This window comes from Vanessa cardui, chromosome 2, assembly GCF_905220365.1.
Source record: "Vanessa cardui chromosome 2, ilVanCard2.1, whole genome shotgun sequence".
Classification (NCBI taxonomy): domain Eukaryota; kingdom Metazoa; phylum Arthropoda; class Insecta; order Lepidoptera; family Nymphalidae; genus Vanessa; species Vanessa cardui.
The window spans coordinates 4,446,892-4,473,501 of record NC_061124.1 but is presented as its reverse complement, the minus strand read 5'-3'; the positions used below and the strand labels follow the sequence as shown (position 1 = coordinate 4,473,501).

The following is a 26,610-nucleotide window of genomic DNA, read 5'->3' as shown; positions in this document are numbered from 1 at the left end:
TATATATGCTATAAAAATGACAACTTAAATGTCAATATAATATTTTTTTATAATTTGACATTTTAGCCCAAAAAGGTAGAAAACCGCATTATTGTATCAAACATACTTTACATAATTTCCTAGATACACTGCCATCTGTTATCGAGTAGCTAGAACTGAAATTTTTGTTTTAACTCTTTGTCATTGCACTGTTTTATTTTAAAGTATTATTAATAAATCTCAATTTGTTCATTCATCAAATCATTAAATAACAGTATTTTTAGTATTACAATTAATTTAAGTCGAATATTAAATTTCTTATATACACGTATACCTTAACCCTTTTATATGAATGTTACAGTCATTTAGTTACTATTTAATAAACAAGTTAGAGTAAGATATTTTATTGTATTGAAGTGGTTTATCATTTTCCTTTTATTGGAATGAAGTCTTACATTATCTAATACGTTTGTTTTATTTATTCTTCAACATTTAAGCTACCAACTACCCACAGTAACTTTTGACTGGTTAAAACATGAGCCACCGGCTTAGGAAAAAAATATAATCAGAAATAATGGATCAAAATAAAGCATTGTAAAGGGGAACCTAAATTTATTTAATTTTGAATGTAATTATAAATTTCAATGAACAGTTACAGAATTATTAACATAATTGATCGCTTCGTTCGCAATCCCTTATAAACTCTCAAGATATTCTTAACATCACGTAGTACAAACATTTCGTAGGTACTAACATAACAACCAGCCTATAAATTTCCTACTGCTGGGCTAAGGCCTCCTCTCCCTTCGAAGAAAATGTTTGGAACATATTCCACCAATGTAAGTTGGTGGAATACACATGTAGCAGATGTTCTCACGACGCTTTCCTTCACCGCCGAGCACGAGATGAATTATAAACATGGGTAACAACTATAACCCTGGATTCGAACCCGCAATCATCGGTTTAGACGCTTGCATTCTAACCACTGGGTTATCTCGGGTATAAAGCTTCTATTAAACCTATTTTTAAAATTCGAACATCCCTTTTGTATCATTAAATATTTTGAGGAATATTTTAAAGGAACAATAACCTAAATCACTAATAGCTAAAAATAAAAACTTTAACATAAGATGGAAACGATTCCGATTCAGTTATGTAAAATAAAGTCGCATTCACACGTCGCTGTTACGTCAATAAATCACGTTTAAATTAATAAGTAACGGGCATCAATATCGGAGCGAAACTATTTGTTAGTCATACACATCGGTGACGTGCGGTCGCGATCAGCTGTCTGGAACTCGGCCGGTCCACGACCCGCGGGGTTGAACGCCCTGCCATCCATCACCTGAATAATTCCTCACCTCATTCATACGCACCGGCGAATCCATCTCAATATTTAAGTCCATACATTGATCCGGAAACCATCAATCAAAGGAACTCTTACCGCAAATGTAAAATCGATCTATTGAGATAACGTAAATATCACTAGTCAGTGAACGTTTACTAAATGCACTTTGCACTGTAGAGGGGGTCTGGTTTGTAGTCGCTTACAGAAAATTGTTGAATAGCGACATATCTTTGACACTCAGACAGATCGTCCATAATAAGCCTCTATTAGACTAAGACTCAATGTCTTCTTAATTTCCATGGAGTTGTGTATTTTCTAATCAACAAAAAAACCAAATAAAATTTTCAGAAAATAAAATTACGTATTTTTACAATTATTAAAAAAATCTACGTTTATCTATTTTTATAATATTTTTTTTACTAAATTTTAAAGTGAATACGATAATGTAAAGTAATCAAAATTCCTCACGAGTTAGCAATTCAATTCTATTAAGACCGTTATCGTTTGTTAAACGAATATAGTGTGAGTAGTTGTATTTGGTTCCTAAACTCCGTTGTATGACCTTTACTCATAGTATATAAGTTCAATAAATCCGAACTGTTCTGTCGTAGGAAATAATTTTAAGTGATGCTCATTGTCTTAATTATGAATTATGATAGCTTTGATCTTGATGTACTGGGGGCATGGTCGATGTAAGTTTATATAAACACCATCTAAACTCCTATACTTGCTGCAATCTGCCTGCTGTACCAAAAATATTACGATTAATAAAAACGTCAAAATTCTAAAATATTATTTGAAATTATGAAATGAATGAATTATAAATTGAACTCGAGATTTCAACAAATATTTGATTGTGTAAGACATGTGTATGGCAGAACAATCTAATATCTCATGTGTTACATAAAACAGCGTAACATCTAGTAATTTTCCGAAAAAGCCGCGATTCGATAAGAGGTAGCAATGCCATGTCCGTTTAAGTAACACGATGCCATTGGAGGTATTACGTATTATTTTTTGCTGTAGCAATACCTTTTCGGGTGCGTTGAACCCGACTTTCTTGGTTTTCTATTGAACAAGATACTATCTATTGCCTAGGCAGGGCTAACCGGCGCATGCGACGTTCACTTTCCACGTGTCAGGAAGTAGGTATCTGCAGCACTTTCACTCCATTCAAGATCAGAGACCGCTCCGCCGAGCGTTGTTGCTTCTAACAATAACTCGATACTATTGTTTACGACTTAGGTACTCTTCATCGGTCATAGCCTTATATTTAATAACCTCTAACTACCAAGAAAGTAGCTTCTGTTTTACTAAAATAACTTTGAAAACCACTGTTCTCTTTAAGTTTTCAGAGATTATTGTATACATCATACGATTAAATTAATCGTTATTTAAATTTAATCGTACGAAAGTTTTTACATAAAATGTAACCGGTTTCAGCGATTGTTTTCATAGAGCGGTTTCAGGCGCCATTTCCCCAGGGTCAGTGACCGGACTCTTATGTCGTGTGCATGTGAGCGTACACGTGTGTCAGTTTGAAGTGTGAGTGCTGCGCCTGCGTCTATTATGTATGTACATACATGCAAGCGTAAGCGCACATTATTATGCAACTCTGAGAAGCGGATAAGCATATCGAAGAGCATATCAAAAACGTATAAGAATAGCATTTAGTTTAGGTAATGTTTTATTTTCGCGGTCACGGTGTCGTCGATTCACGTTAGCGAAAAGTAATGCCTTAAAAAAAAACTCATAAAATAATATTTGAAAATGGAAATAGCGCCAAATTAACATTATGATAATAAATTTTTAAACAAAAGAGAGTAACACGAGTGACCGTTACGTTTAAATACATGTAATAACGATAATCCCAATTCGTGTACAGAATTACAGAGAAGCATACATCTTAATTAATATGACAACTATAATATATAAGGAAGAGAGATAGTTATTATGTCGTGAGATACATTCTCACTAGCAGTACACCACGCACAAAACATGTTCTATTTAACTTTGATATACAGCAGAGTAACTTTCATCGTTACAAAACATAAATTTCTCCATTTGAAATGGACGGCTACATCAGTTTATTTTCAAATGCAACATCTAATAAATCTGTATAACAATTACGACTTATTATAATTAACAATTTATTTTACTGTACAAAATACAAATAATTTATTTTCTACCGTATTTCTTATACATTTAGTGTAATAAAAACTAAATAAATTCAATGCAGAAGCGTCCTCCAGTCTCTTGCGGACATCTTAATTAAATGAGACAGTGCAGCCATACACTTACATAAGAATAACTTCAAACTACTTACAAAAACCTAGTAAAGTAAAACATATAAAAAAGTAATAAATTATAATTTTACTATAATCTTATAACTTTTGAAATTAAATTATTACGAATCATAATCTATCTGTCCAAAAAAAGGAATAAAATATACAAATGCTCGTACATTCATATTAGAATATACAAGTACAATAGGCAAGTTCTCGATGGAACCGTGAAGTTCGCGTATTAAATCTAGGAAGACGAGATTCCTTTGAAAAATAGTCCTTTAACTGAGGAACGATGCCCAAATATTGGGTGAATAACCTTTTAATGCTTAGAGGAGACATTTTATTTTTAACCAGCCACGCTATCTATGCTTGCTTCTGGATATTATTAGAGTTTTAATTTATTAAAAACAAAATATTTACTTGGATAAACTTCAAGGCTCAGGCACTTTCGAATTAATCGATTGACAAAATTTAATTGAATTTAAAGTAAGCCTCGGTTCGGAGTTCAACATACTACCGAAAGGAATCGATAAGAAACTTAGCAATTGCTCTTTCCTGGCTTATTAATATTAATATAACATATAAAATATATATCCTCATGAAATAATATTATTAATATATTTTAATGGAGAAAATCAATCTACGAAAGTAAATTTTTATACATCAATCTACGATCCGTAAACCATATGAACTTATTTTTTTTAAACTATTATTGGGTATGTATAAAGTTTCTTAGTCAAACTTAAATTTTCAACCTCAAAACCTTTGGATTTAAATTCAACCCATTCGTTAATCCTCTTTAGAATATAAGGCATATTTTTAATTGTGTTCTTTAGCATCATTTTTTATAAATAAGAAGCTAATTACTCATATATAAAAATACAGTGACTTCTATGAAATATAACTCATGGTTTTATACATGTGATAGTTGAAATAGTGTGTTATGCCAATTTAATAAATTATGTTACACGAAAATTCATAATATGAAGGGTTTTTTTCAACGTGAAATAATAAAAAAATCTGTGTATTGTTTTCAAAGAAACAAAGGATTTCCATTATTTTTAAAACGTTAGCCGTTGTATATAATGGCCTCTAATTTCGATCCCCTTCAGTGATATGAGCCCTTGTGCTTTGAGCCCTTATTGGAGTCCACTTTGAATATTTTAACTTAAGTATGTGAATAACTCGAATTTCGAAGTTAAAAAAAAAGAATCTATAAATATCGCTGGTTGTCTTCCTTTTGAGTAAAAAAAAAACAATATATAATTAATTTGTATACGTACTTAAATAAATGTTTTTTTTTTTATAGTTTTAAGTACGTCAGGGCCACAAGGCAATACGTGGATAGCCGTGTAAGTCCGAATATCACTGTTGTTAAAAGGAAATGTCAACTTAAAATTACCATATAAGTAAAAAGTAATAAAAAAATATATTCTAAATTAAATTGTTTTTATTAAAAAACGAGTTGAAAATGTTGCCATTTAGAAAAACATTTTGTAAACAATTTTAACATTAAGATTTACAATATATGTAGTTGAGTCAATTATATAAATACATATATTATCAAGATATTATATAATATTTCTATTTCTTAAATTAATCTAACGCTTGTGAATTATAAATGTCATTCAATACTCAAACATAAAAGTGTAAACATTCATATTCCGACGACATATGTAACTTGTACGAGCCCTGTTATCATTATCAGTTTAATTATAGCCGGGCAAAGACCTCGCTGCTCCAGTCAAGGGTACGTTCACTTCAAGTTCAAAGGTTCACGGCTGAAGGTTTTGGCAGACTGGCCTTGAAGCAGCCGATCGATGAAGGTCAATGCCTAGACATCATTTTGTCAGACGCGTTCATAATATTTTATATACTTTGCGAAAACGTTATGCTTGCAAATATATATACAGCTAATATGCTTTGAAGTATGTTTATTGTTTAAATATTTTTGTTGGTAAAATGCTATGGGGTTTGGATTTAGAGCTCCTTTCAACATTCTATTCCAATAAGGTCTTATAATCATGTTACAGATTTTATTCCAATTGATGCAGATTTTCCAGAAACTATTTATTATGCTGTCTATATTCCGAGCCATATCGAGTCATACAAGGACAAACATTTCAGAAAAAAAACGAACAATAAAGAAATGCACGGCTATCAAAAACCGGAAATAACTTTCATCAAACAAATGTAAGACGCACAAATTAAAAATCTTTTAAATTAATTGTATTAAGCTTCATTAAAAAAAACTGTTTCTTCAAAATTGGTTCCAAATTTAAAACTGCATTAACGTTTTTCAGCGTTATCTTAAATTACATCCCTTTTAAAAGCAATTCGTACAAAAAGATATATACTGTATGTTTTTGTGTACAAAAAAAAAAAAATATTTTTGTAAGGTTAATTTATTCGCATTTTTGTTTCTTCTAGTTTCTAGTTAGTTAAAACTAGTACTCTGAGTTGTGGAATTTGTAAAGTTCCTAAGATAATATAGTCCGTAAGTTTACCTTCATATATTTCTGTTCAAATCTTAAAAATACTGATCTAATCAAAATAATTGTGATATGATTATATCAGTTATTTTATAATATTATCATGTACAGATAATAAATGATAGTTAATGATCATTATTATTAATAAAAAATATTGAAACTACGAGTATTACAACAAAAGAGTACTTATGCACTCTTTTGTTTTAATATAAAATAAATATCTCGGATAATAAGAACAAAATAAACAAATTCTATATTTCAGTACATCATGAAATTATGGCAAGTATAAATTGAGATTGTTACAAATATATCAAAATCAAAATAAACTTTATTCAAGTAGGCTTTTATAAGGACTTTTGAATCGTCATTTTACAATTAAGTGAAGCTACCACCGGTTCGGAAAGTAGATTCTACCGAGAAGAACCGGCAAGAAACTCAGTAGTTACTCTTTTTTAACATTTAAAAAATACAACTTCATGTTAATTAAATACAATTATTTTAATTAATTAATTAATAAAATATTATTTGTAATGTATTTTTTCATATTTCAACTACTGAACAGAGGTCTGTAAGCATTATATGTATGTATTGTATTAAGACATTCAGATCCAAGTCACGTGACCGTTTTAGAGACTCCGACGCTTGATTATTTATCGATACGAATGACGTTTCGACAATGGTTTTCCGGTTCCATATTATCGCGGTGTAGCCGTGTGTGTGTATGCGTGAGAACGTTGTGATACGGACGTCTAGTGTCTGTGTGCGTGCAGGATCGCGTTACAGCTGAAACTCAGGGCGCCTGCCGAAAAGTGCGGTCATCGACCCGGTCAGGAGCCCGGCCGTAGAGTTCGCCCGATACGTCTTGAGACTATGTCTAACTATACTCTTTTCAAGGTTTTTTATTTTTTTAATCGAATTATGTTTTATGATTTATTATTATAAGATTTTATTTAATTTACAATATTTGTGTATTTAGGTCAAATCTTGCAAGCTTATTTGGGACCATTTTGTCTTATCCTACGGATTTGAAATTTTACATTTTTTTTGTTACCAATTCTAGTCCAAGACATGAAAACTCTTCAGCGCTCAACAATATGCAGTTCAGTTTCAGTAGAGTCAAAAGACTCGCTACTAAATCAAATTTTCATTTGTTTATTCAACTTTTGGATATAGTTTACAAAAATCTATAAAAGTTACATCTAAGTGAGTGCTATTAATAAGCATGTTCTTGTAGTGCATCTTTAAATAAATTAGGGAAAGTAAACTGAGAACGAACTTCAGAATATTCAGAAATAATATTTAATTTTATTATAAATAGTCACTTTTACCATAACTAAGTGGTTACGCTATGAAGATATTTCCAATGTAAATTTAAATCATACATTGTAGTTAGTAAGTAAATGACCTCAGAAAAATTATTAAACTCGAAGTTTATTTATATAAGTACGATTCATTTTAAAAGATAAAAGTAACAACATCAATCAGCGGTATTACGATCAAAATCACTCAACAGTACATCGCTCCATCCTTATCCAAGTATCAAGAGCGCACGCTCGCCGTGCACCGCTCGGTGATATATTTGGTGACATTGAACTGAGTCCATTGCCAACGACCTCGCTCCTCGGGGAAGCTCCGCGGTTTGCGTAATCGTTCCTGCGTACAACAACATCGACCCCGACGCACACACGCACATCTACTACCAATCAGTCAATCTTCCACACACGTAAAGGAATGGGGAAGTGCCGGCGCATGTACGCTCGCTATATTAATCATGTTAAAGACGCCCTTCATTGTGATAATATGACCTCATAGTAGGCTTGGTGAACTATTCGTTGCCGATATACATTCAGAGTTTCTTTGTCAATGGCAGAATATAATTAAAATATCAAATTAACAAACAATCATTATGGTATTCATTTTTTCTATGAACCCTTACGATTCGGTTTTAAATATATTCCTAAATCCAAAAAATGATATGCAAGATCTTTTTAAAAACAAATCTTAATAAAGATTTATTACAACATTCTCAGCATAAAATATGATAGAAACGCTTTACGAATAAATTCGAGAAAACATAATAGTCTGAATTATAAGAAAATGACTTATATTTATATAATAAAAAACATTTCTGTAAAATGTGATTTATTCTGATTTAATGTTACTGTTCCACGATTTACAACTTCAAATATTTGTTTTCTTTTCTTTTGGTCTTATATCTTAGATTTTAAAATATGTTAACTTTGTATTGAACTATTTGGAATGCTTTGTTTGGGAATTCCATACAATATCATATATAAAAAAAACGACAATAATTAATAATTATATGAGTTTCGGTTCTTCTATACAATGTATATGTATATCTAGTATTGGAATTATTCATGGTAGATTTTATCGATACATTCATTTCTATTATTAACTAATATTTAATATGTATATTTTTTCAATGGAATAACCTCTAACGCGTATTTAAAGAATTCACATACATCCAAGTTGCTACCAAGATGCCAAGTTTTATTAAATTCCGTCTAGCCGTTTGATCGATACTTTGACCCTTATAAAGATAATGTTCACATTAATTAATCTTTCCCTGTCATATTATATGTTCCCATAAATCCTCTTTACAATGTTACATGTGTATAAATTGGCAAGACAGAAGTTGCACGGAGTGTAAAAAGGATGGTTAAAAAAACGGTAATGATTACATTTGTCGAAACAATTTTGAAGCTAGGAGACTAGCTGCTAAATCAAGGTATGGTATATAAATAACAATGACGTTTTAGTAGAATAGAAGGCAATTTATTCATTTTTCAGCGTTTTTAATCAATATATACGTACCATTCCTTAAAGTAAACTTATCTTTGTATCCTTTCAAACTAAACTCGATCTTCGAGTAACGATCCAAATACTCGTGCTTTGGCGTCCAACATGACAGCCTGGGTGAAGTTTCCAGTCCCATCTACTCGATCAGTTATTCTACAGCTTAACATCAATACTTTGTGTTGTTATTACAGTTTGAAGAGCAAAAGCCTGTGTAGTTATATGCTACTGGAATAACATCTTAGTTCTCATGAATTTATAATGCTAATATTATATATTTTGCCAATGTCAATTTCCGGTAGCGATGTTTTATTGTCACATGCCGTCAAACCTTTTCGTGGTTAGTTTAATAAAATTGTATTATTTAAAAAAATATATTTAGTAAGGAAAGAGCCTATTGTCTTTTGTCTTTAAGTTATTATGATATAATTGGATTGGTTCATTTCACGCCCGAAAAATTTAATTTGTCACTATCAGGGAATTTCCGGTAGAAATCTGGCCGCCATTCTATTAAATGTCAATTTTTTGTCTGTTATGTAGCTATTTAAAAAAAAATGCATTCTTATGTATAATAATTAATGTATTATATTTAAAAACAAATATAATTACTATTATTATATGAAGTGTTACTTACGCTGTATATTCATAAAGATCTAATTCGGACTAAAAATCTCTTCCTTTCGAAGGTTACCGTTGACTACATAAAACAAATTTAATTTCGTTTAAAAAACTTGTTCGTTGTCATTTCAAGCACATTCTACAAATTATCTTGAGCATAGCTAGGTAAGGGTAGGGTTGACCCCGCCCATTCCCCGCTAGAATATATGGAATCTCATCCATCATAATGTATCCAATAGGATTTAATATAAATTAATTAATAAAGTCATTCGCATATCGTCACCTCGAAACGTCATATTATATCGTGGAAATAAAGTAATAATTCTTAAGAATCATAACATTATCTATACAGAATCGAGAAGAATCTAAAAGATCACGATTATTTCATTTTCAACCATGATGGCAAATTGTGCTGTAAGAAAATTGTTGTTATGTTAAACATTCAACGCCAATTCAGTCAATGCGTAACCAAAAGGCTCAAACGGCCTCCAAGTCTCTTATCCCTAACTTAACTCTTAAGGTCGGGAGAGTAATCCACTACGCTGCTTGAAAGCGTGTTTGTAAAGACATTTTTTTACCTTCTAGCGTGATCAATTATCATAAAAATAAATTAGCACATAATAATTCAGTAGTGCTTGATAGGGTTCGAACCCGCAATCGACGATTCACGAGTACTATAGATTGGTCTATATGGGCTTTTAAAAATAAAAATACATCAAATCTGTATGTACCATACAAACTTAAAAATATTAATCAGTTGTGTATAATATGTAGTGGTATGCGTAATTTGTTTTTAAAATTTCGTTACAATTAATCATAGTCGGCGTGTCTGTTGTATATAATGAATCATTAGATATATGTAATGTCAGGAAATGTACTGTAACGGAAATATCCTCGGTTAGTAGGAAATTGTTTGTACTAAATAAAATAACGCTTACTGTATACACCAAATATATGTATGTATTTGTTTAATTTATACTTTTTTAATTTAATACAAAGCATGTTTAATTGTAAGCAGTATATAAGTCTTCTTTTTTTTAGAATGTATGTATACATATACATAGTATCAAAATATTGTCTGACAGAGGCAAATATCTTCCCTCTTATTAAAAAAGGCTTGGAGCTCATTTGACGACTACGGATAGGTTTTTAGGATTCACTGAAACAAAAATAGATAATTTTTTTTTTTCAAGTTTTTTTATGGAGTATGGTTATATAGGTCATATCAATATAGAGGAGGTTTTATACTGTGTTTACGTTAATTTTAAGTATTGCTACTAATTTAAACAACCATTTTAAAATACAATTAAAGGTTTAGCCCAGAAGAATATAATTACCGGCAAATTTTTAGATTCTTCCAAACGAATACTAACTACGGATTACAAAATAGAGGAAAAATGTTAAAAATGTGAATGAACTGTTACAGGAAATTAGAATCACATTGTCACTGCAATAGTACTTCACATATGCCGCTACTGATAGTAGTTACAAGGCAACAATGACTGTAATTATATACGACCGTTAGAAATAGAGTCCATTTATAACTAACTTGGTTATTTAACTAATTATGCTGTACTTAAAAAAAGGTTTTACTTATTTCTTGAAGGTACGATTTGAAAGTAACACTCTGTAATTATTTTACTTACAGACTCGACAAAGATACAGAATCTAGCCCTCTTAATGTCTAAGGCCTATTAAGTTTTAATTTTACTGTGTGTGTCTTATTTACACATAATTTTTTAAACGATTTTATCTCAAAGAATGTAATTATACGAGATGCGCAATTAAATATATCTTTAATTATATAATACTAGTAAATCGACCGGATTTCGTAATTCCAAATTTCATTTTTCAATTGAATTTTCCAAAAATATGTTCATGTGTGATCTATGATATAAGTAAATATTTTCAATTTTAATTCAATGGGCTCTATAGTTTTGTAGAATTTCGTTCATATATAAAAATAAATGGATATCCGTCCTTAAGGTTCTGCACATAAAACTACTAGGATAAATATAATAAGACTCGTAAGAGCCATAACTACGGTAGGTTAACTGTTGACAGCTCATAAGGACATTGAAGACCACTTACCATCCCATTTGCTCAGCGACATTTCTGCTACTCGTAAAAGAAAATATATTTAAGTGATCCGGTTTTTCTATTAGAAGTTCAAAATATATAATTGCGCTTGGCGATCAAAACTAAGTGTGATACGATATCATGGTATAATCTCTACCGACCGATAAAATTTACTATGATTGATCCTTATTACTTTCTTGTATTCCCCGACGATGCAATACTAGATCGATCTTAACTTCTACGCCTTACTTTCATTAAACAATTGTTAATTTTCAATTATCGAACTCGACTCAGCGATTGCTAATAGATTTATAGTTTAAACGCTGGTATATTGGTTTGCAATTGGAATCGTGATTGTTCGTAACAATAGAAAGCCCACTGAAGGTAGGGTTTCTAATACCGAAGAAAATCTAACAAGAGGCGCAACTGCCTTGCAAATTGAGCTCGCTTATTCTGCGGCACTTTCACTGTCGACCATTAGCAATGACCGGAGACGTGTGTTATTATGTTATTCATGCTCTTATTTATAACCTAAAATACTTTTAAGCACTCTTCTTTATATAAAATGCTATGCTATGCTATAATTTTATTTAATCGATCAGACGTTAAACTGTACTAAGTACACTTGCGGGAATACAATATTGCATTGTATACACACGTGGTTTATATTGACGTTCGATGCATTGTCTCAATAAATGAAAAGGTCAAAGACACTTACGATTCGCGGAGATGGAACTGTGGAAAGGTGCAATGAAGAGCAGAACCTGTTGAGAGCATGAGTCACGGGTCCGGGGGAGCACGTGTGGCTGGTTCGCGTGAGGAAAGCGGCCCTCGAGGGTCCGATTCCCGGCGGAACGGTCCCGGAGGAGCGATCCAGGCGGGGTGGTGCGGCAGTGTGTCGGTCAGTCACCGCTCCGCCGGCGCGCCGTGCGCTCGCTGCTGTCCCCTGCGCCGCACGTCCGTACTGTTCCGACCCGACACCTCCATGTGTATACACCGGTTCGAAGGCACGTCCCTCGGATGAACTGACGTGTTCCCGATTTTCATGGTGATACGTTTTTCAGTGGATTGTGAACGTTTATGTGTACGATAGTGACGAGTGACTTACTAGCGAGGATTGTTGTTTTGAAGGAGCCGGTCTGTTTTACTGCTGAGGATCTCGCCTCTTTAAATACTTCAGGTTGGGAAAATTTACTTTGACAAAAAATAATAGTTTCCAATAGTTTAAAGTATTGAAGGTTAAACAGTGTTTAGATTATCACTACGTGCGCTTATTGAGATGTTATTTTGAATTGAAAAATAAAAATTAAGATAGAAATGAAAAAAAAAATTAGGCATCACTGAAACAATAAAAAGAAGCCTCTTAAATTTAGCCGAAGCCACGTATAAATATCAAACGAAGTTCAGGTTAAACTTTGTCATTTTTCTCTGCAGTGAATAATTTGTTTTATACTTTTGTTTCTTGTTGATTGTTGTAAGTTTTAACAATATGATTTTTCTTTGAAATGTTTATGACTTTGTTTGTTTATGAATCGCTTACAAAAGTAACTTTTTTATTAAATTTTTTGAAAACTCCGAATCGTAGAATAAAGGAAGAATGAAATGATTATTGCGATTAAGATTGTGATTGAGGAATAATTTTAATACTCTATAAATAATAATATTTAGTATCTGTGCTAAGCAATTTAAATATTTAAGAAAATAGTATAGCAGTAATTCAATAGTAAATAACGAACTAACGCACTTGATACATGTTATTGTAATATGCTATGCAACTAAAAATATTTATGTCCAAATAAGCTCTTATAATCTGGTAAGAAAGATGAAATGCTTCGTTGCATAAGACAAGAAGAACAAAACTTGAAGTTAGCATTATATATAGACGATATAGTTCAATTTTACATTAGATTATTAATAAGGAGCTCCCTGCTTAATTGATTTCGCGATAGACATAAACATTTAGCCAAATTGTTTTTGGTTAATTTAAATTTTAATTAACACATGTCAGTCAAATTTGTAGTCGTTTTTAATAACTTTAATACCTAATTACAGTCATTTTATTGGCTACGGATAATTATATCATAAAATAGAGCTATTTAAATTATAATAAAAATATATAGATATTATGCTTTTTTATTTCATTTTTTTAGTTAAGTAACAGTCTGCAAATGTACTAAAAGTGGGCTACGACCAGTTTTTTTTAAAGGTTTTGGAGCTCCTTGTACCCTCTTCCATTTTGGGTTAATGGATCCTATGTGATTGATTTTCAGCCGATATGCAGGTTTTCTTACAACGTTTCCAGTCGCCGCCAAGCCTTATATAAATTATTAACACAAATTAAGGATTTCAAAATTTTTCCGGATATCTAACATTTTATAGAAGTTAACTCAATTATTAGATATTATTAATATCAAATCTGCAAGGATTTTATACCATTCTACACCACATTATCTTAATGACATATTAATATAATCGTATAAATATGATTAGCATAGTTTTTATTTTGAGAATATTTTAAATTGTTTTTTTTTAACTGCAAGCGTATTCCGAGCCAGGTTTAATAGGTATATCTGAACTTCCGATTTTACACGTTGCGTGCAATTTCATATCATTATAGAAAAATAGTATTAATATGTCTGATTAATTGCAAATTAATTTTTAAGTACATTAATTGGTTATATTTTTAATAGACTCATGCGCCATCTTACTTTATCCGGTAGTGTTAACAGCAATCGTTTTAAGTACCGAATGGGATCAATGGTACAAGAACGCGTAGGAGATAAACAAATATACATTTATTTTTATATTTGAGATAACTATGAAACGAGATCGTCAATTTATATTACATATGACAATATTTAAATTTTCTAACTTATTTAAAAATATATACCTTTTAGAAAAACTGCTTGCATGTCTATTCATCATATTATTTAATTAAGTAATCTTATATATAAAAATAAATGTTAGTCTATATTTTTAGTTTTATATGTGTATTTTTCATGGAAGGTTTTGTCTATCTGTAACTCGCCGCTAGATAGAGCTGCAACGCTTAAACTTCTATGCAGTATGTAATGTGTGCATTCACACAGGACAAAGCCTACTTATTTAATATGATAATTCAAATAATTTTACTTTTTTATAGGCGCGAGATCACCTTGCCTTCGCTTCCCTCCTGTAGAGATGAAGGAAAAAGGTTGAACAGATACACATACGGTCTACAAATAAAAATGTAAGTTGTTTGAACTAGTATTAGTTAAGATTACGCGTCAGGCGACTGCTAGTATAATATTTATTATGTTACAGTTAAGTTTTTTACGAATCACAATACTAACGTAAGATAAAGGATCATGATTATAATACAAAAAATATCAACAGGTATATTTAATGTTTAAAGATGTTCTGTTGTTATCGTGTCATTGCATTAGTCTCTAAACACTGCGCTGATATAAAAACGTTTTAAAAATAGTTCTAAAACTACGTTCAAAGAAACGTATACACTTAGACCGCTGTCAGAAGTAATTATGACAAATTTTTAGGCAACAAGTATGTTGACACCCGCCCCCTCGTATCGCAGCACACAGGCCATTACCCCGCGTAATCTATATTAAAATACGTGGAAACCCATACATACATTGACTCATCACCACCAAAAATTCAAACTCTGGAAAATTTTCTCTACAATATCGTTTTGCGTTCGAGGGGTTAGTGGCCTAATGAGAAAAATCAGGATTTGCAACGAATGATGATTAATGAGAAAATATCGAATAAAGAATCAAATATACCAAACTATAATATGTACAGTCATTGTTTAACATCACATAGACACAGTGAGTTTTCTTTTAACTATACAAATGATTTAGATTTAGAAATTACAGAAGCAATTTTAAAGAAGCTTCAGACTTTATTGCTTAATATTTAAATATAATGAAATCACATCCGCTTAAAACAGTTTTCAGTAAACTTTAAAGGCATAAAAACACAATGTCTACATCGTTAAGGCAACAGCTCTATTCCATACATATAATTATTATTCAACACATATGGTGTGCAAAAGTGAAATGTGCTCATTGATGTAATTGCGTGCTCTCGTTTTAGATATTATTTGAGCTATAAATGAGCTTTAAACAAAATGATTCCGTGAAACGCATTAGTTACGTAGCTGGCTAGTTGCAGGCCATTGTGTCCTATTTACAGTAGCGATACAGGGGAAAATCGCTTGTTGTCCGCGTCGTAAAGTATTGTAGCGGGAATAATGCACTGGCGGCAGTAGTTTACGAGGTCTTTCACCCACATTATATAGGTCAGTTAGATTAGCAACGTTCTCTGTAGCCACAACTAACGAACTTATGGCTTTTAAACTATTTTTCACTCGCGTCTCGTGTTCACGCTGGAAAGTATCAGAGAATTGTCCGATCGATTAAATCGTGGCCAGCACTTGTTCTTGGGTCGAGCGAGGAAGCGTTGAAAATTATCACTTTCCGAATACTAAACCTTTTTGAGGAGGAAAGGTCTTTTGATACCAACTGAAATGATATAAATATAAACTAAGTCACACCTGTGTTGTGTATTGTATTATTATTTTGTTTATTAATCATGTTGGCTTATACTATTTCACTTAGTTGTTCCAAAAATAATAAATAATTTAAAAATAACAGTATATTCAAAGAAATGCCAGAATTAGTAGGTTAACGATTTCCTTGCGCGGTAATCTCTAAGGTCTCGCGGCCTCAATACTGCAAGTATTGTTATGTTATCGTAATATTGTGTTATTTTAATTTACGGCTTTCATGCGCTACATCTAGAACATTATTTTCCTGTTTTTCTCTCATAAATTTCCTTCTAACTTAAATGTCATTAAACTTAAGGTTATAATGAAGTTAAACTTTGATGACTTTGTAAATTACTAACTAAAATGTTTGTATGACTTGCAACTCTGTATTTATACACATAAGAATTTTTTGTTCATAAGCGCATGCTTAAACTAAATATATTTATTCAATAAATACTTTACCTTTGTTTATAATTTAAGGTAGAGTTCATTGAGACAATATCACATACATTACTCTGATCCCAATGTAGCTAAAGCACTTATATTTGTCTTATATCTGTTATGGAAAATCAGAAGTAACGACGGTACCACACATCCTGTATCCTTTGCGTCGATAATTTTGCTACAATCATATCTACGAAAATATTTTTTATTCTGAATTGTTTAAAAATTTTTTTTTACTAAATATTTAATAGTACCTACTCTCAATTAAAAGAAAAGGTTATACGTAAGTTGTCAAACAGATCACGTGCAGTTTAGCAGTTTTGTAAGAATAACCCAAAAAGTCTCTCAAATGTCAAAAAGTGTTACGCGACATCTTATATATGTAATAATTCTAACATTAAGGTCGATTGCCACTAAGTGATGCTAAGTGAGTTCTCAACATTATTTGGAAGAGTATTTTAAAACAAATGCTAAAATTATATAAACAATTTTCATAAATATGTACATATTTTCTAAAATAACTTATCACTTTCAAAAAAATTGCGAACGATTTATCTATTCACCTGTACTTTTAAAAAATGAATGATATGAAATTGAAAGATTCCAAAAAAACTGAATTTTTAATCATTGAGAATGCACATTGCATTGCGATTATTTCCGTTAGATAATGACTGAAGGCTGATTATTAAATAAAATAATTGTATGATAATGTTTTTTTTTGTAATCCTAATTTTACTTAAGTGTAAAAGATAACTCGTAATGATTGATGATGTTTCTATATTAAAAACATATTCATTGAATTAGATATTCCTGCGTTTGTTTCATAAAATTATTTTATCACATATGTGTTGTTATCAAAACATTTGGAAGAAATAATTTACCGAGTCCGAGAAAAGCACAAAGATTGTCGTTTAAATTGTATACATTTACATATTTTATACATTTAAAAGGTATGTTGTAGATTTGTGTCCAAAGAATTTATAGTAGAAAATGTCCGCAAAGACCAGACTAGGCCCGCCCCAGTTTCGGGGGTCACCGCCCGATCGTGAACTCTGCACTGTTCGATCGTCGCCATATTTTTCCTGGCCTTTCCGGAATTCAGCTGAAAACAATAACGTTGCAATGCCCGTATCAAAACACTGCTTACTCAACCGTAACAAAGAATGTTGATATATGTTTTAGTATCACTCTAAATATCTAATCTCGTTAGGAATTCGACCTCAATTATATATAAGAATGTTTTAATAAATCACAGCGTTGCAAATTCAGATATTTATAGAACCATTGTAAAAAAATGTATATTTAAATTGATATAGTATGTAGCCGAAATCTCGTTTATTTTAGATTGTTGTGAAAATGGAGCAAAGGACCGCAGATAATTCTTGACAATAAATAATGACTGAAGAAGTTCTATTCGGGTCGCTTGCTTTAATGTAGCTTATAAACATCGGTATTTATTCTGAGTTTTCATAATTAAGGTTAACTCTAGCAGATTGTGAAAATTTCATCCGAATGAATTGCAAAAACCGTTACGATGAAAAGGTTAAAAAGGCGCTAATGATTTAATTCTAAAGGCCCGGCCACCCGGTTGCGGGTGAAGCGAGTCGACGCCATGGAGTCAATGTCCGTGAATGGTATATGGGTCAACTAAAGGCGCCTTCGCGTCTGTATTGTGCTTTAGCAAATCACTTAAAATTTCATAGACTACTTTTTAAACTGGTATCGCATTCAGGAGTTTTGCGTTCATTCTTTCGTCATTTTACAAGTTTATTGCCGTAACCGGTATATCACAATAACAATAGTTTGTAATAAACGTGAAAGGGTTAAAAAATATCTTATGCAAATCGAATTCATTTCACCGGGTTCACATGTAGCAGCGACAGTGACGCGTATTGTTATAGATGACAGGAGCGACATTTGATACAAGCGCATGCTCCTTGCGGCTTGATAGCCGATGGACTCGCGGTTGCTAATTAAGGCTGCCTTGATGTTGCTTCCTCTACTCTTCCTTCGACAGGCAATATATCCTTATTTAAATGCAGCTGCTACGCATCACGGAGCAGCGAATACTTAACCTCATTAGTTGGTTAACTGCATTATAAAGCGGCTACGTTAGATGAACCGTTCACTTTCGCGGCGGTGAAGTTAGAAAGGGTCGCGTTTATCTAGTCGGGTTATAGTGATGCATAGTGTGGTGGGCTGCTGCGCACGGGCAAAAGGGAAAGTGTTCGCTTCCTGCTCGCACGCGGAAGCTATTAGTTGGTACTTATACGTAACTGCATTTCGCGACGAGGCATGCGCCTGCGCCGCTCGCTCTGCTGCACTTACAACATCATCCGACGTAGACGCATTGTTTGTTGTATTAATATATGTTTGTATTTTGTAGTATATGTGTCATGTAGATAATATTAAAATCAATACTTTTTATTAATAATATATGAATCCTTTTAACATTCTTGACTTACGTAATAATTACAAATAACACTTGTTTTTTGACAACAAGACGATTGTTTATTGTACAATAATAAAGTTACTACTGTTTTTTTTATAATTAATAATAATTTATGAAACTTGAATGACATTACTTGAGTGATATTGCTCTTACTGATGCGGAAATGCTGTCACTAGACCGCGCTATAGCCGTCTCTACGTACAGCACGCTAACTCGTAATACTTATTAATTACTTAACTTGACGTTCTGATCTTGAGATAGCTAACCCGGATGCATCTTCAGTTTTACTTTCGGATGACGTTCATTTCTCTAGCCTCGTGTAGAATCAACTAGTATTTCGTTTAGTTTATTATCAATTATTTTTGGAAACTTGATATCTGATATTTTATTTATTATTTTAAATGTCATATTAATAAGATTTAGATAAAAAATGTTTATAATCAACACTAAGATTGTCGATAATTTAACCTTCAGTTCAAGTTTAAGTTTAGACTTAGAGATATTAAACATCAGGGATTTTAGCAGAAGAATTTTTTACTTGGTGGTAGGGCTTTGTGCAAGCCACCAGCCACTAGGTACCACCCACTCATCAGATATTCTACCGCTAAATAACAGTACTCAGTATTGTTGTGTTCCGGTTTGAAGGGTGAGTGAGTCAGTGTAACTACAGGCACAAGGGACATAGCATCTTAGTTCCCATGGTTGGTGGCGCATTGACGATGTAAGGAATAGTTAATATTTCTTACAGCGTCATTGTCTATGGGTGATGGTGACCACTTACTATCAGGTGGCTCAAATGCTCGTCCGCCAACTTATTCCATAAAAAAACTAAATTTCTAATTCGAAACCTAATAAACAGCTTTTCGTGATAAATTATGAATACTGTCTTAAGTGTAAATTAGCATGCATGTTTTATAATTAGATATCACAAGTAATTTAAAAAAATCCATGATCTTGATATTAATCAGCACGATTTAATTTTAAAATAATGGAGCATTTTACTCCATAAAATGTAATAGCTTTCATATGTAGATAAACAACAGATTCCTTTTTTTAACACAATGGGTAAATGGACGAGCAAATGGGACACCTGATGGCAAGTGGTCACCATCGTCCATAGATATTGACGCCGAAATAAATATTTACCTTTCAATAAAACATCAATCTCGGAAACTACGTTCAGTCATCCTTCAATCTGGAACCTTACAATACTGAGTATTGTTTTTTGGCGTTAGTTGGTTTTATGATGATTTTATGAGCCTTACCACCAAGCAAATTAATTATAGGTAAGAGTAAATTCATATAGATTTGTTTTTGTTTATGTCTTACCAATACGGAGAAGATATTTAAATGCAATTTTTGTCTTCGATCGTCTGTTATTTGACATTATTATCAAGAAGACAACACGTTGTTGTCAGACACAGGCGTATTACTCGATACAAGATTTTGTAGATTCTTAAGAAGAGAGACTTCCACGCAGGATATATTAATTTAAATAATTGTATTAACTAACATGATTTTGTATTTTTTAAATATTGAAAAAGAGTAACTACTGAGTTTCTTATCGGTTCTTTTCGGTAAAATCTACTTTCCGAACGGGTGGTAGCTTCACTTTATCGTTAATTGACGATTCAAAAGTGCTTGTAAAAGCCCACTTGAATAAAGTTTATTTTGATTTTGATTTTGTTGTGTAATAAGCTCTATACAACGTTTAGTAGTAAGGGTGTGTGTAGTTATTAAGAGTACCGTATAGCGGTACCGAGGATCAACTCTTCCGTATTTGATGCACTTTCACCGCCTTTTCGAAATCACGTAGCACGACTAGAGGTCGAGATTTCACCTGAACTTGACATTTGATAATATATGCAGATAATTACAACCCACGATGAAGCTTTTCGAGAAAGTTGTAAATTATTTTTTTCATGAACGACGGCATACGCAGGTTATAACTATCTGAAAATTGTATATGGCTTATTCGTTATATGATAAATATAAATATACTTGTTGACGGAATTATGTTTAATTAAGCGACAAGACACCATTTTGATTGGGAATAATCTGACTGACCCAGATTAAAAAATACATTAATTTTTACTTATTGCCCCCATCTGCTGCTTGCATTGCTGAGTTGCTAAGGGTTGATGATAAATAATGATTTACAAATTAGGAAACGTAACACAATATTCCGTATGTATTCCAAAAAAACATATCTTTCAACACCCACAGGTTGGGGTGGGATGGCTCTAGTGTGTTGGATATTAATCTCGAATTGATATAAATAAATAAATTATTCAAATATTATATATCAGATTTCTCTAAAGAACTATAGTACTCTACTCTATAACTGCTAATCTAAATACTAATATGATAACACTTCTCAGTGATACTGTAACAGAATTTATTATTAGCTTTTGAATTTTTAGTATTTCAATTCGACGAGACTTTCTAGACACAACTTCACAAATAGTATGTAAAATATTTTATGATAAATATTTCATTGTGCACGTCATTTTAAACAAAAACTTATTTGCTAAAAAATCTTCTATAAAACTGATTTTCAGAAAATAATCGTAAGGTGTTGTTAATTTATTTACAATAATATTTGCTAATCTCAATTTCTGAGTATATAATTAATTATTAAAATATGCTGGCTGCAATGCTGCTGGCTGGAAGATAGATTATGGTCTAATTTTAAAGAGCCGTAGATGTGTACAAAATTAAATGTGGTTCTTAATTGCATTTTATTTAATAGTTAAAATTTAATTTAAAAAACTGTAGTGAGAGCGGTAAAAAGATACTGGCCGGTTAGAGACCGGCGTTATGGGTGTGTGTATAAAAAAAAAGAATGTAAACATTCGTGTGAACATACGTTGTCAGTTTACAATTAAATTAAATCAATACAAAACCTGTCTTTGATTTCGAAATTTGTAGAAATCTGTTGAATAAATGCGAATTTTCGCGTGCTAACTACTAGTAAATTATAATTGACATATAGTTGGCAAATAAAAATATTAAAAATTAATTATTTTTGGACTAATTCATAACAATTTGAAGTCTTCGTTATCTTTAGGATGCTTAAACACGTAATTGCAGTAAAGCGATATATTAAACGTAACTTCCTGCTTGTTGGTCATTGCGTTCGTATCAGGTACAATGCGGATATCGTCAGCGCGGCTTCCTTAGATAGAACATATAAACCTCAACAACTTATAATGCTAAAGGATTTTTGCATTTACTTTAAGAAATTAAATTATTACTACAATTATCATTGGTTTAAAACCTTTTCAGTAACAGTGTTTAATCAAAAAAATTAAACCCATTTTTGTCAAAATTACTTATATCATTTACACGGGTATAAAATTACCGCGAATATATTTTGTTCGATAGTAGCTGTCATATTCGAAATCCGTTAGAATTTTTGAATATCACAAAGTTTTCTTCCGAAGTCCGGTTTGTTTATTTAAATTTCTAACAAGAACTTGTTAACTAAAACAAACAACGCCAATATCATAAATATGAAAGACAGTTTATTTGTTCTGCGTTTACGCTTCAATACTTAAAGACATTCAATACTTCCAATCGTTGTTCAGCACACGAAAGGACGGAGTTTAAAACATGGAGACGGTCGTAACATTTATCTACATGGAGCTCGAATTCCACAAATGGAAACTCGCTGACGTGGCTACCTACTAAAAATATTTCAGATCTGTTTAGAATAAAAGTTACACTAAAAGATTAAACATCGTATACAGGTCCAGACGAATAACATCTATGCTATCGATACTTAATATTATTATATTTAATATTATAAATGTAAAAGTAACTCCTTCTGTCTGTCTGTTGCTCTTTAACTACCAAACCAATGAACAGAATTTGAAAAAATTTTGGTGTGAAGCAAGTTTGAACTCCAAGAAACCGCGAGCGAATCCGCGGGCGACAATTAGTTATATACATAGGGTCTAAGTCACAAGCACTTAGTGTATTGAGTTTCTATTACAACCATGATGCTAAGACATATCTTTAAAACATAATCACCGTCTCATTACGCCGGCGGGATTAAGTGGATTTTGTTGAGAAATGTACCGATGTACCGGGCTTAACAAAGTTACAGTTAGGTTTAAACATTAAGTTAGCCCAGAACTGCACTGCTCGTACTCTAGGTTTTATGTCAGCCCTGTTAAACAATATTTCTTAATATATTTTAGGCATATATTTTTGGCAGCAATTTAATTTAATCCAGATTAAAAACACAAGGACAGTATCGCGTTATTTTGTTTTACTGTGGATATCTCTGAGCATCTCTTAATTATATTATTTTTTAAGAACATATGTCCAAATTTTATTGAGTCGAAAACCCACAGTTTTTATCTACTGACCAATATATATCTGATCTACGAGTTATAAAATACTCACATTGACTATAAGGTTAATATAGGCCAAATTATAAGGTTAGTTTCATTGAAACTAGTCTATCAAGATTTTTCTGTCAAACAAGCAGATATTTAGAAAAATAATGTTTTGACTTTTGCATTCAAAATAATATTTATTATAACGAATATTTATAAATTATATTTCATATTTACCCATTTATGCACACGATACACGTTAAAATAATATAAATGAATAAATCAGCAGTTTGGTTACATATACAAGCAAATACTATGAATGTTGCTATTAAACGCAACTTTCCCTCGGTGGTTCTGAAAAAGTTATGTGCTATGTAGCGTTGCGATGTATGCCACAATACGTACCAAAAATAACAACAAACAACAAAATAAAACATAAATCAAACCTAAAAGTTAAATACGGAACATAGTTCGGTTTTATATATTCATGCTATTCCTACTTAAACCCCTGGAATTTGATTTTAATTTCGATTTGTATATAGAGTATATAAAACAACTACAATTAATTGAAATAAAGTATATGTAGTGAGCATGTCGTTATGATTTCTTGTCGCTATCTTAAGCCTATTTTAACGTGAGTTGGAACATTTTTCGTCGGTTTAAAATGCACGTCGTGTCTCTACCACCGTGCGACTAAGCTTCATTTGTGTTTTTGTGAACTTATTGTGGTATCTTCTGTTAAACTTGGTCCATTTTCATCGCTTTGTGTAATATTAGGGTTTTTTAATTATATAAAATTGAGTAACAAGGGACATCAGACAAATTTGAACAGTTAAATTGACCAACCAAACCGAACCAACTTTACCAACATTTTCTATGTCTATATTAGCAATAATTAAAAAAGCGTAATATGTACTTTAACGACTCATCGATCGATTATTATTTATAACAGACGTTTAATTTTCTCTTCGATTTTGTATTTTTAAAGTATATTTTTACGTCTAGAGTAAAGACTAAATTATGTTCTAAACAAGATGCTCATTGATGTCCTATAATTACAAGTCGCCAAATGATTCTCGTGATGTGACGTCTAGTTACGAATCTTAAAAAAGTCTACGTCAGGGGTTCAATGCCTCGGTGACGCGTTGCGACGCCAGGTGTACAACTTCCTTCCACGATTTTGGCAATTTACGAACTAAAGTATTATTCTAAAAGAACAGTCTCGAAAATAGACAGAAATAATAAAATATCAAACAACTTATACGATAAATTCAATACTACAAAAACACTTCTTTGTTATATTTCGATTGTTTTTGGTATAGAATGTTCTTTTTCTTTTTATAAAAGCTTATTTGTTTACTACATTTAGAAAACATTTAAATCAATGTCTATTTAATCGTAATTTGTAACGATATATTACAGGATATGAAGTAATTTTCATGTAATTTTCGCATATGAGTTGATAAATCTATGACAGTAAATCGTTTAAATTTATAGCGTTACAACTATACAGCTTTATTGTGAAACATGCAGTTGTGCCTCCGACTTATTTAACAAGCACTGACTCTTTCATTTCACTGAAGAAAACGTATCCTTGGTGTAACTTATATAACCTTTCAACTATCCGGAACTTCATATATGGAAACCTTTTTCATGTGGGTATATTTTAGAATTGTGCTTCGGTGTATTTTCCAACAAAAACATACTTAACGGAGTTATTTCAATATGTTTTCTGTTACCTTCTCGATTCATGAAATTTAAGACGGCCATTAAATGCTTAAGCTAATGATCTCCTGATTTCTCCGCCTTTATAATACGCATTTAACTTCCACCGTATTGCACAATAAACGCCAGTCAAACAATGACGCGACGGCCCATCGCAAACAACGTAGGAAGCTTCATGTACTTATATACTAGGTTATTTGTTTTGCTGCACGTTTATTGATTTATGACAGACAAATTTAATTTCGACGTCCAATAATCGCACAATGCTTTGGACCGAACGCACTGATGATTCCATATGAACGCGTCCAATGACGCGGAAAGGAAAGCTGGAAATATTCAAATATGAAACATAAATAAAAATCGACTCGAGAAATGCACTCGAATAAAAATAATTGACTCAAAACATTGCATTATGCATACTTTTGAATAAATTAGCGGTACGAAAACATCAATTGGTTCGTATAAAGGTAATAGCGTGGAACGTGGTGCGCAATGTCCGCTAAAGTGAGACGGGTATACGTCTGTGAGCTCCGCAGCCGTGCTAAGGACGGTCGTTGGCCTCACGGTCGGCCGCGAGTGAACTCCGAATCGTGTGCGTTTATTTACTGCGCGCTGTTCTCCGCGATGTTCCGTAGATTAATTCGGAGATTCATCTTCCGTGATTAGTATTAATCGATAAAATAGTGTGATTCCAGTTTCACAGGTATGTTATCACTTATTCTTAATTGTCTTCATATCTGACTTTATGTCAAGGTCGATTAGCACACAGTCTTCAGTCAAGTATGAGCCATGTACATGGTACAATGTACAGTTTAAATATTTTTTAATAATATGTTATGATAATATTGTCAAATATTATGTTTGTAACCGTCGCTTCGCCATCAATGTTACTTTATTTATTTTTGCATATTTGTCAGTTATCGAATTGAATTACTAAAGATGAGCAACATTTATATTTGTTTATTAAAATCTCAAGAAAATGCTGTGATATGTTAACGTTATATTTGATATATGGATAATTTCATTACGTAAGCTAAGTATAGTCGAATCCATTTTAACCAATCCAACTAATTAATCGTTATTTCTCTACACATCTCTACCTCTGATTAAATTGGTAATTATTGAAATGCTGACGTTTCGAAACAATATGTATCAACAAAACTTTACCACGAGCGAAAAATAATTTATAAATTACAAATTGAATTTTAAACATTTGAATGTTGTTGATTAAATTAAATCAATAACAGACAGTGTGAAATACATTCATAGATGGGCAGGGTCTTTGATCTTCCTACATAACTCGATCCATGATATCATTTTGATACTCAACTAAAAATAAGAATTACTCATTTTGCTACATAATATTATTTTACAAAACTTTTTTGACTGACATTAGGATTTTTATAAATTTTACTCCTTGACTGTCCACGCAGATGTAACCTATTCGTACTTTATTTTTAAATACTTCATTAA

The 26,610-nt window shown here is 31.8% G+C and overlaps 1 protein-coding gene across 1 annotated transcript in view; it reads left to right on the top strand.

Annotated features, from left to right (window-relative positions):
* Nucleotides 1-12,521: 12,521 nt before the first annotated feature.
* LOC124536802 (hormone receptor 4) overlaps nt 12,522-26,610 on the top strand; it is an 84,124-nt gene continuing 70,035 nt past the window's right edge. The window contains exons 1-2 of the mRNA XM_047113427.1: nt 12,522-12,801; nt 14,764-14,850. The gene's annotated coding sequence lies outside the window, so the exon portion shown is untranslated. The remainder of the gene's footprint in view (nt 12,802-14,763; nt 14,851-26,610) is intronic.